The sequence below is a fragment of the Castor canadensis genome, chromosome 1, assembly GCF_047511655.1.
Source record: "Castor canadensis chromosome 1, mCasCan1.hap1v2, whole genome shotgun sequence".
Lineage (NCBI taxonomy): Eukaryota > Metazoa > Chordata > Mammalia > Rodentia > Castoridae > Castor > Castor canadensis.
This window is the reverse complement of record NC_133386.1, coordinates 135,635,335-135,645,569: the sequence shown is the minus strand read 5'-3', so window position 1 is coordinate 135,645,569 and position 10,235 is coordinate 135,635,335. Positions and strand designations below refer to the sequence as shown.

Below are 10,235 nucleotides of genomic sequence, written 5' to 3'. Positions count from 1 at the left end.
CCAAATTAAAGAAAAACGAGAAAAGTTAGATCTTAAAAATTAATATAACTTCAAACAAGTAAAGGTAAATGAACATGATGAATTTGCAGGCAAAAGAAGTGAAATACTGCAAATTTTACATATAATTTTTTGGTTGTAAAAGGAATGAAAAAAATATACGTTCATAGCACTAATGAAGTTTTCCATATATTCGGCCCATGAATTAAAATGCCTCCTATATGTTCTATTGAGGTTCCTCCTACTTGCTTTACAGTGAGGCTCGGCACACTATACTGAGTTGATTTTTATTACATGGTATGATTTGGACACAGTATGGATATTATTTTCACATTTTCATGTATGTACATGTGTGCCATCACTTTGATCATATTGATCCCCAACACCCTCTTATTGCTTTCACATCCTCCTGTTCATTCTATTTCTGTTTCTGCTTTACTGAGTATTTTTATAGCTGGGTCTGGCTTATTTTACTTATAATGATGATCTCCAGTTCTGTCCATATTCCAGGAAGTGATGTATTTCGTTCTAGGAAATGGCATATCTTATTGTATATATATATATTCCATATTCATAACTTGATTACTGTGCAGCAATAAACATGCATTTGCCAGCCTCTACTTCATGGTGCCTTTAGTTCTTTCATTATGCACCCAGGAGTGGTAGCACTGGTTCATATGGTAGCACTATTTTTAATTTTTTGAGATAATTCCATAGTGAATTCCATAGTGGCTGAACTAATTTAATATTCTTAACAATAATGAATAAGTATTTATTTTTCCCCACAACTTCACCAGCAGTTGTTATTTTTTTTTACTTGATGATAGTAATTCTGACTGGGGTGAGATGGAATCTCAATGTAGTTTTGATTCACTTTTCTTAGATGACTTTTTTCATATATTAATTGGTCTTTTCTACTTCTTCTTTTGAAAGTTAATTTCTTTAGATCTTTGCCCAATTTTGATTGGATTACTTCTGCTTTTGATGTTTAATTTTTGAGTTCTGTATATATTCTAGATATTAATTCCTTGTCAGATGTATAACTAGCAAAGATTTTCTCTCATTCTGTCAGCTGTCTTCACTCTTGCTTCCTTTGTTGTGCACTTATGTGTACTGCTGCAAAGTAAACTGTTCTTCAAAAATGAGCAAATAATTTGAAAAGATTCATATGATGTTAAAAAGAAATGCAACTTTCTGTTGAGGTATATTCATAAGAATTACAGAAAACAAAATGAGACAGGTACAAAATCGCAAGTATAAATAATGTGAATATTATCCTGTACGTAGATGTCATATAATTAACAACGTTTATTCTTCTGGGATATGGATATGCTACAACTGTGTTAGGAAAAAAAATAGTTTATTGAATTATACACCATGGAGAAAGTAGAGAAAAGCTGGGTCTGGTATGTCAGAATTATTTATAAAAACAAACCAATATAATTGCAACCTCAAGCAGTTAGTTAGCAAGTTAGGTGTGACAAGGGAAAAGAGTTATCCCCTCTGGAAAAACAAATATTTCCTCTATAAAGAGCACCAACTGTTTCAAAAGCTAGGTCTTATTTAAAAGTGATGTAAAAGTCTTTTAAAACATAAAAATTCAATTAGAAAGAAGGAATTGTAGCAAAACCAAAAGGTGAACTTCTGATATGTTAATATTTCTCTCTGGATTGTTAATTAATTTAAGAATCATGATATAGTAAATAATAGCAAATATCAGAAAATCAATTTTTCAATATAGTTTTAAAATGACTAGCTCATCATTACTGCAATTTTATTTTCTCAATACATATTAATATTTTTGAAGTATTTGCAATATATAAGTTCCTAACCAATATATTTATTCTTAATAATTATAATGGTATTATAGGTTTTAATTTTAGAAATTTAAAAAATACTATCAAAGATTATATTTATATAGAATATGATTTAACTAAACACAGGTTTCTATGCTGATAATAGAGGATATGTCATCATTTCAAATAAAATGATTCCTATTAATATTATCTTTGTTTTAAGAAATTTCCATATAAAAATATTATTTATTTCAAATTATAAAACTTCCTATAACTTCTCAGCAATATTTAGTTTAACTTATTATTATTTATATGACCCCCAACCAAATAAGATCATCAACATGGAAGGAATTGAGACCATATCTTAATTACATTGGATAAATTTTTATATATTGTTTTGATTTTTCAATGGTAGTATTTAACTTGGATCTAAAAGAGTAAGATATCAAAATACTATTAGAATTTAAAAAAAGTAAAAGGCCAAATGGTTACAGGTTTATGAAAGAAGATTTTTAAAAATTCAATAAAAAAGGAGTTCAATCTTTTAAAATATAAACTTAAAATTTAAACTTCTACATTCTTACTATGCCTTTAATCGTCCTCTCCTACTTCATAGAAAATTATTTATTCTAGTGTTAATTTCTACTTTAAAAATTTAAATCACATATGAAGTAATAAACTATAGTACAATCCTGCCTATATTGTTTACAAAATGAATCACGTGTTATAGTATCAAGTGCAAAAAATCTGAAAACTTATATAGTCACATAAAGTACCATCAGTGGAACAACTGCTAGACACTTTATGCCAGCCTCAACTGTGGGCTTGATGGATTGTATAAAGTTGTAAAGAAGCGAATCAACAAGAGAGTTAATTGAACTGCATTTTTTCTGTAGACTCTATGTAGTCTTGATATGTTTTGTTCTTAAAGTAATACATAAAGCACTTATGGCTTCATGCACATTGTTATGTATGTATCTACTCACTTTTTCCTAAGGCATAGACAAGAGAGCTGAAATATGATACATGCAGGAAATCTGGAGTGACTTAGGCATGTAAAACAACATGTACCAAATTTCTGGTTCATTGATCTTACTGCCCAAACTTGTACGGATTTCATGACACAGCTCTAACTATGCTCTTTGCTTGCTAAATATAAATAAAGTCATCAACAAAATAAGCAGACAAGAGAATGAAGACATTTTTTAAGAGGAAAATGTGAAAATAATACAGGTAGTAGAAAATACTTCAGTTTTACAAAAATATAGAAAATTATTCAAAAGATAATATGCAAATTTAACAATAAACTTCTTAATAACGACAATGTTGTATTTTCAAGGTTATAAGAAAATAATGTTAATACAAAATACTGTAAAAGTACATAGATATAGAGCTGATTTAGCAATAGATGTTATAGAATTGTTAAGTCAGTTTTTCACAAAAATTTTAAGCTATAAATCATGATTGTTTATGTTTAGAATAAGAACTAGCTTTCTTGTTTTTCTAATTTTAAAATAAATGATATTAGAAAGGGAAAAGAATTTATGAAGTTGAAATCCAAAATATCTGAAAATCTAGAAAAAATATTGGAGAGCTTTTTGAATTTCTGTTGCTTTATGTAAAATGAAATGTAAGGGTAGAAATATTATTTTAAATATAAAAACAATAAAAATATGATACCATTTCATGATAAAAGCTCTAAGAAAACTAGGAATACAAGGAAAGTACCTCAACATTATAAAAGCTATGTATGACAAATCTACAGCCAGCATTATAGTTAAGGGAGAAAACTGAAGCCATTCCCTCTAAAATCAGGAACCAGACAAGGATGCCCACTATCTCCACTCCTATTCAACATAGTACTGGAATTCCTGGCCAGAGCAATTAGGCAAGAAGAAGGAATAAAAGGAATACAAATAGGTAAAGAAACTGTCAAACTATCCCTATTTGCAGATGACATGATCCTATACCTTAAAGACCCAAAAAACTCTACTCAGAAGCTTCTAGACATCATCAATAGCTATAGCAAGGTAGCAGGATATAAAATCAACATAGAAAAATCATTAGCATTTCTATACACTAACAATGAGCAAACGGAAAAAGAATGTATGAAAACAATTCCATTTACAATAGCCTCAAAAAAAATCAAATACCTAGATGTAAACCTAACAAAAGATGTGAAAGACTTTATAAGGAAAACTATACACTTCTGAAGAATGAGATTGAGGAAGACTATAGAAAGTGGAGAGATCTCCCATGCTCATGGATTGGTAGAATCAACGTAGTAAAAATGTCGATACTCCCAAAAGTAATCTACATGTTTAATGCAATTCCCATCAAAATTCCAATGACATTCAATAAAGAGATTGAAAAATCTACTGTTAAATTTATATGGAAACACAAGAGGCTATGAATAGCCAAGGCAATACTCAGTCAAAAGAACAATGCAGGAAATATCACAATACCTGACTTCAAACTATATTACAAAGCAATAACAATAAAAACAGCATGGTACTGGCACAAAAACAGACATGAAGACCAGTGGAACAGAATAGCGGACCCAGATATGAAGCCACACAACTATAACCAACTTATCTTTGACAAAGGAGCTAAAAATATACGATGGAGAAATAGCAGCCCTTCAACAAAAACTGCTGGGAAAACTGGTTAGCAGTCTGCAAAAAACTGAAACTAGATCCATGTATACCACCCTATACCAAGATTAACTCAAAATGGATCACGGATCTTTATATCAGACCACAAACTCTTAAGTTGATACAGGAAAGAGTAGGAAATACTCTGGAGTTAGTAGGTATAGGTAAGAACTTTCTCAATGAAACCCCAGCAGCACAGCAACTAAGCGATAGCATAGATAAATGGGACCTCATAAAGCTAAAAAGCTTCTGTTCATCAAAAGAAATGGTCTCTAAACTGAAGAGAACACCCACAGAGTGGGAGAAAATATTTGCCAACTATACATCAGACAAAGGACTGATAACCACAATATATAGGGAACTTAAAAAACTAAATTCTTCCAAAACTAATGAACCAATAAAGAAATGGGCAATGAACTAAACAGAACTTTCTCAAAAGAAGAAATTCAAATGGCCAGAAAACACATGAAAAAATGCTCACCATCTCTAGCAATAAAGGAAATGCAAATTAAAACCACACTAAGATTCCACCTCACCCCTGTTAGAATAGCCATCATTAGCAACACCACCAACAACAGGTGTTGGCAAGGATGCGGGGAAAAAGGAACCCTCTTACACTGCTGGTGGGAATGTAGACTAGTACAACCACTCTGGAAAAAAATTTGGAGGCTACTTAAAAAGCTAGACATCGATCTACCATTTGATCCAGCAATACCACTCTTTGGGATATACCCAAAAGACTGTGACACAGGTTACTCCAGAGGCACCTGCACACCCATGTTTATTGCGGCACTATTCACAATAGCCAAGTTATGGAAACAGCCAAGATGCCCCACCACTGACGAATGGATTAAGAAAATGTGGTATCTATACACGATGGAATTTTATGCAGCCATGAAGAAGAACCAAATGTTATCATTCGCTGGTAAATGGATGGAATTGGAGAACATCATTCTGAGTGAGGTGGCTATAGCCTGGCCCAAAAGACCAAAAATCGTATGTTCTTCCTCATATGTGGACATTAGATCAAGGGCAAACACAACAAGGGGATTGGACTATGAGCACATGATAAAAGCGAGAGCACACAAGGGAGGGATGAGGATAGGTAAGACACCTAAAAAACTAGCTAGCATTTGTTGCCCTTAACGCAGAGAAACTAAAGCAGATACCTTAAAAGCAACTGAGGCCAATAGGAAAAGGGGAACAGGTACTAGAGAAAAGGTTAGATCAAAAAGAATTAACCTAGAAGGTAACACCCACGCACAGGAAATCAATGTGAGTCAATACCCTGTATAGCTATCCTTATCTCAACCAGCAAAAACCCTTGTTCCTTCCTATTATTGCTTATACTCTCTCTACAACAAAATTAGAAATAAGGGCAAAATAGTTTCTGCTGGGTATTGAGGGGGTGGGGGAGAGGGAGGGGCGGAGTGGGTGGTAAGGGAGGGGGTGGGGGCAGGGGGCAGAAATGAACCAAGCTTTGTATGCACATATGAATAACAAAAGAAAAAGGAAAAAAAAATCACATGTGATTATGTATGGGACAAGCTAGACCCCCATGTTATGTTTGTGGGGGAAACGTTTCTGTAACCTGCTCTAAATGGTATACATGGAAAGCCCTCTTTGTTCTCAGGACTCAGCCTTTGGACTCGAGTCCACTGAGTCATTTCTGGCTTACTTAATAAACTTGCTTCCCAAAAAAAAAAACAATTCACATAGTGCTAGAATTCAATCCCACGACAATAACATAATCTCTAGAATAAAAACATGATAGAATCTCTGATGAAATGACGAATTGAGTCTTAATTAACACCAGACATTTAAGATTCTGGGCAGAAGAGAAAGCATGGGAATGATTTTAAGTTTTCCATTCTTAAGATCCAGAGGAACTCAATTTTTGAAAAAAAAAAAAAAACAGCAAGTAAAGACATAGGATGATCACATAATAAGTTACTCAAGAGCAAAATTTTATAAGAGTTTGAAGCAATTGAAGGAAATGTGAAAGTTATTGTAAGTACAAGGAGAATCCAAGGAAAATATAAAATTACAAATTTATGTCTTTAAATATTCACCCTGACATTTTTTACAGAATAAATTGTTATGGGATAAGGATACAAGAGTAATTCAGATGTAAAAGTTGAAATTCAAAACTTTGGAAATGGAGACAAAGAGAAGTAACATATATAAAATTTTAGGGGGAGAAATAGGTGTGACTTAGCCAACTCAGGTTTATTAAGTTCTGAAGAGCTGTGAATGTGGCTGCTATAAATTAAACCCAGTCTGGACTAACCTTCATGCCCAAAGAATTATTACTAGTCCATCAGATGTCATGGCAGGTTGAATTGAATCTATGAAGGTGTGAGGGGAAAAAGTAAACCACTCTGAATATTTGTCTGGGGAAGGATGAACTATTGTGGATGACTACATTAGAATCTTAGAGCAAGCTTCAGTGGAGGACTTCATCTGAATGAACCATGAAGACAATAAAAACAAAGCTTTATTTGGTTAAATGTAGAAAGGATAGTTAGTTAGTGATGAAATGCTAGTTTTGTATTGACTGACTCTTACTCTTCAAAAAATAAGGTAGGGCAATCAGTTAATAGTGTGGACAGTTGTTATGGATTGAGTGAGAGCAAACCTAAAGAGTGAAGGTTCTATTTACACATTTTGCATTAAAAATTGGTGGAAAAATAACAAACCAATTAAATAAGTTTAACAGAACATTTAAGCAGAATTCAATGCTCTCCTCTGGTTGTTGTCACTAAACATGAGGTGGGAGACTTGACTATTTTTCTTGACTTTGTTTTTCTCAAATGCTCCAGCCCATGGTCAGAAGGAAGAAAAATTGTATTTAACTAAGGAATTATTTCTATCATAGAGTAAGTGTTGGGGGAAAGGGTGAGAGGTGGATGTAAAAGGTTATATGAATGTTGAAACTTAAATGCTGACCTAATAGACAAATATGAATATACTGTGTTAATATAAAATTTCTGTTAAAAAATTAAACTGCATTAATTATATGTCTTGAGGTTGCAAATCAATGCAATCATACATGTTAATGACTATATACAAGATAATGATGAGAAAATACCTGGTTTCAATGGCTTACATATTTAATTTAAGAAAGGAAGAAAATCCCATAAACTGGAAAAACATGCAAGCTCTTATTTCATCAATGAGCAATGAATGAAAAATATAACTCTTATATGACTGTAACAGTGACAGGTTGAAACTCTATGTGAAAATAAAAGGAAAAAAACACAAAAAATAAGGATATATTTGAGAGTTGAGGATGAAAGACATATAGAAACAGAAAAAAGCTTCTCCAGCTAGAGAGATTGAACAATCCTTGGGACAAAGATAAAAGGACAGGGTAGGCTAGAGAAAAATATTGTGTAGTTACTAGAAGTTAAAGCTCATGTTTTTATCTTTGTGGTATTGTGATTTAAATGGATTTCATTATTATAATCAGAATGCCAATCTAACATTTAAAGTACATTTTAAAGTTTTTTATCCATCAAATTAACTTTTGCTTTTTTGTAGCTGAGTTCATTGCTCCTGATTTCACATTAAACCTCCAACAATCAAAGACAAAAAGCTTCAAGAAAGAAACGAAGAAAAGTTAAGGATCAAAATTTACATTCCAAATCAATTTTAAAACAGGAAAATGTATTCAATAAATTTAAGCCTACAGGGAGAAAACCAATTGAAAATTATAAAGACAAACTTCACTATAATGATGGAATTTGTCCTTTTGGGGTTTTCTGATATTCCCATACTGCATTGGTTTCTTTTTGGAGTGTTCTTAGACATCTATATGATTATCCTGCTGGGAAATGGAATCATCATTCTCATAACAAAAATAGAGCCTAAACTTCATACACCCAGGTATATTTTTATAAGTAATTTTTCTTTTCTAGAGATCTGTTATGTGTCTGTCACTCTTCCTAGAATGCTCATGGACTTTTGGGACCAAAAAGGAAATATTTCTTTTCTTGCCTGTGCTACACAAATGTGCTTATTCCTTATTTTGGGAGCCACAGAGTGTTTCCTTGTTGCAGTGATGGCCTATGACCATTATGTGGCCATTTGTAACCCTCTGCACTATCCTCTATTCATGAACCAAAAGGTTTATACTCAGCTGCTGGCTGCTGCCTGGATTAGTGGAATTCCTATCCAAGGAGGGCAGACATATCAGATTTTCTCTCTACCCTTCTGAGAATCTCACCAAATCAATCACTTCTTCTGTGACATTCCCCCAGTGCTCAAACTGGCTTGTGGGGACATATTTGTGAATGAGATGATGGTCTTCATATTTGCTGTGGTAATTGTCACTGTTCCCTTTATGTTGATTCTTGGGACCTACAGTAGAATTATCTCAGCTATCCTGAAATTGCCATCTAAGACAGGAAGGTCCAAAGCATTCTTCACTTGCTCTTCCCACCTTACAGTTGTATTTTTATTCTATGGATCAGCCAGTATCACCTACTTAAAACCCAAATCCAATCAGTATGAAGGAACAGACAAATTACTCTCTTTATTCTACACTATCTTGACCCCAGTGTTCAATCCTATGATATATAGTCTGTGGAACAAAGATGTTACTGAGGCACTGAGAAAATTCTTACCAAAATTAGCATTATGAGACAAAGTTAAAAAATCATTTTTATATGTCTAATTTACACATATGTGTATCTGAATAGCATATAGTTCAAGCTTTTTAAAAAATGTGTAAATAACCCAGTGATATAATTTTTTCCTAGCAGACTCTATGTTCTTCAAGTTATGATAATTGTGCCAATTTCTTAATCATACTGTTTAAAAAAAGCATTCTTTCTTCTTAGCTAAACTGATAAATAGGGATTTATCAGTAAAGAAGCTGATTTGATATATAACAAGTTTTAATTTGATGTCTTTCTATATTCTAAACATTCTCTATTAAGGAGAAAAAATATATTAGTTTTGGCAATCATTAATGAATGATTTTCTCATAAAAATAAAAGTATGAATGAATCATGATATATGTACGTGAATGACAAATACATATTATTATATAATACAGTGTTTATTGAATCCTGTTTTTCAAAACAAAAAATGTACAATGGACTTTTAAATTGAGAGATATTTTAATAAATTTGATAAATAAGTATAACATGCAAAAAATCATGCTATACATATATTTGTAATGTCCCTAATAAATCATTCCTGCTAGCATCCATGCCTTTTTTTTCTCACAATAATTCTTGGTTTAACTATGGGAATAGCTTTGACCAATGGAACATTAGCAAACATGAACATGTGGATATTAGGAATAAATTTTTCTGGAAATGAGGCTCTTACCACTAACGTGTCAAAAAGTCCATAGTAGACTCCTAAATAATGAGAAATTGCAAATAATGAAGACACAGCTCATATTTAAAATGGGTGCTAAGTGGATTTATTATGTTTTAAAACTGTTTTTCAACATTGTTTACTAGCTCTTTAAGTATATATTGGAATACATAATTCAGTTGCTTTTTGGTTTTGTTGTTTCTTTTGTTTTGTTTTGTTTTGTTTTTTAATTGTTTTTCATACTAAGTATTGAACCCAGGCACATTATGCATGTGAGGCAAGCATGCCACAAATTGAGCTCTGCCTCTAGCCCTTTTGTATTTTTTTATTTTTGTTGTTGTTTTGATTTTAGGACAGTCTGCCTACTTTTACCCAAGCTGGTCTCAAACTTATGATTCTCCTGTCACTAGCCTAAATAGCAGGGAATACAAGCGTACTCTACAGTGCCAGGCTGGAA

General features: G+C 32.5%; 1 pseudogene; it reads left to right on the top strand.

Annotated features, from left to right (window-relative positions):
• The first annotated feature begins 8,114 nt into the window (after positions 1-8,114).
• LOC109677021 (olfactory receptor 10AG1-like) lies at positions 8,115-9,092 on the top strand (annotated as a pseudogene).
• The last annotated feature ends 1,143 nt before the right edge of the window (positions 9,093-10,235 follow it).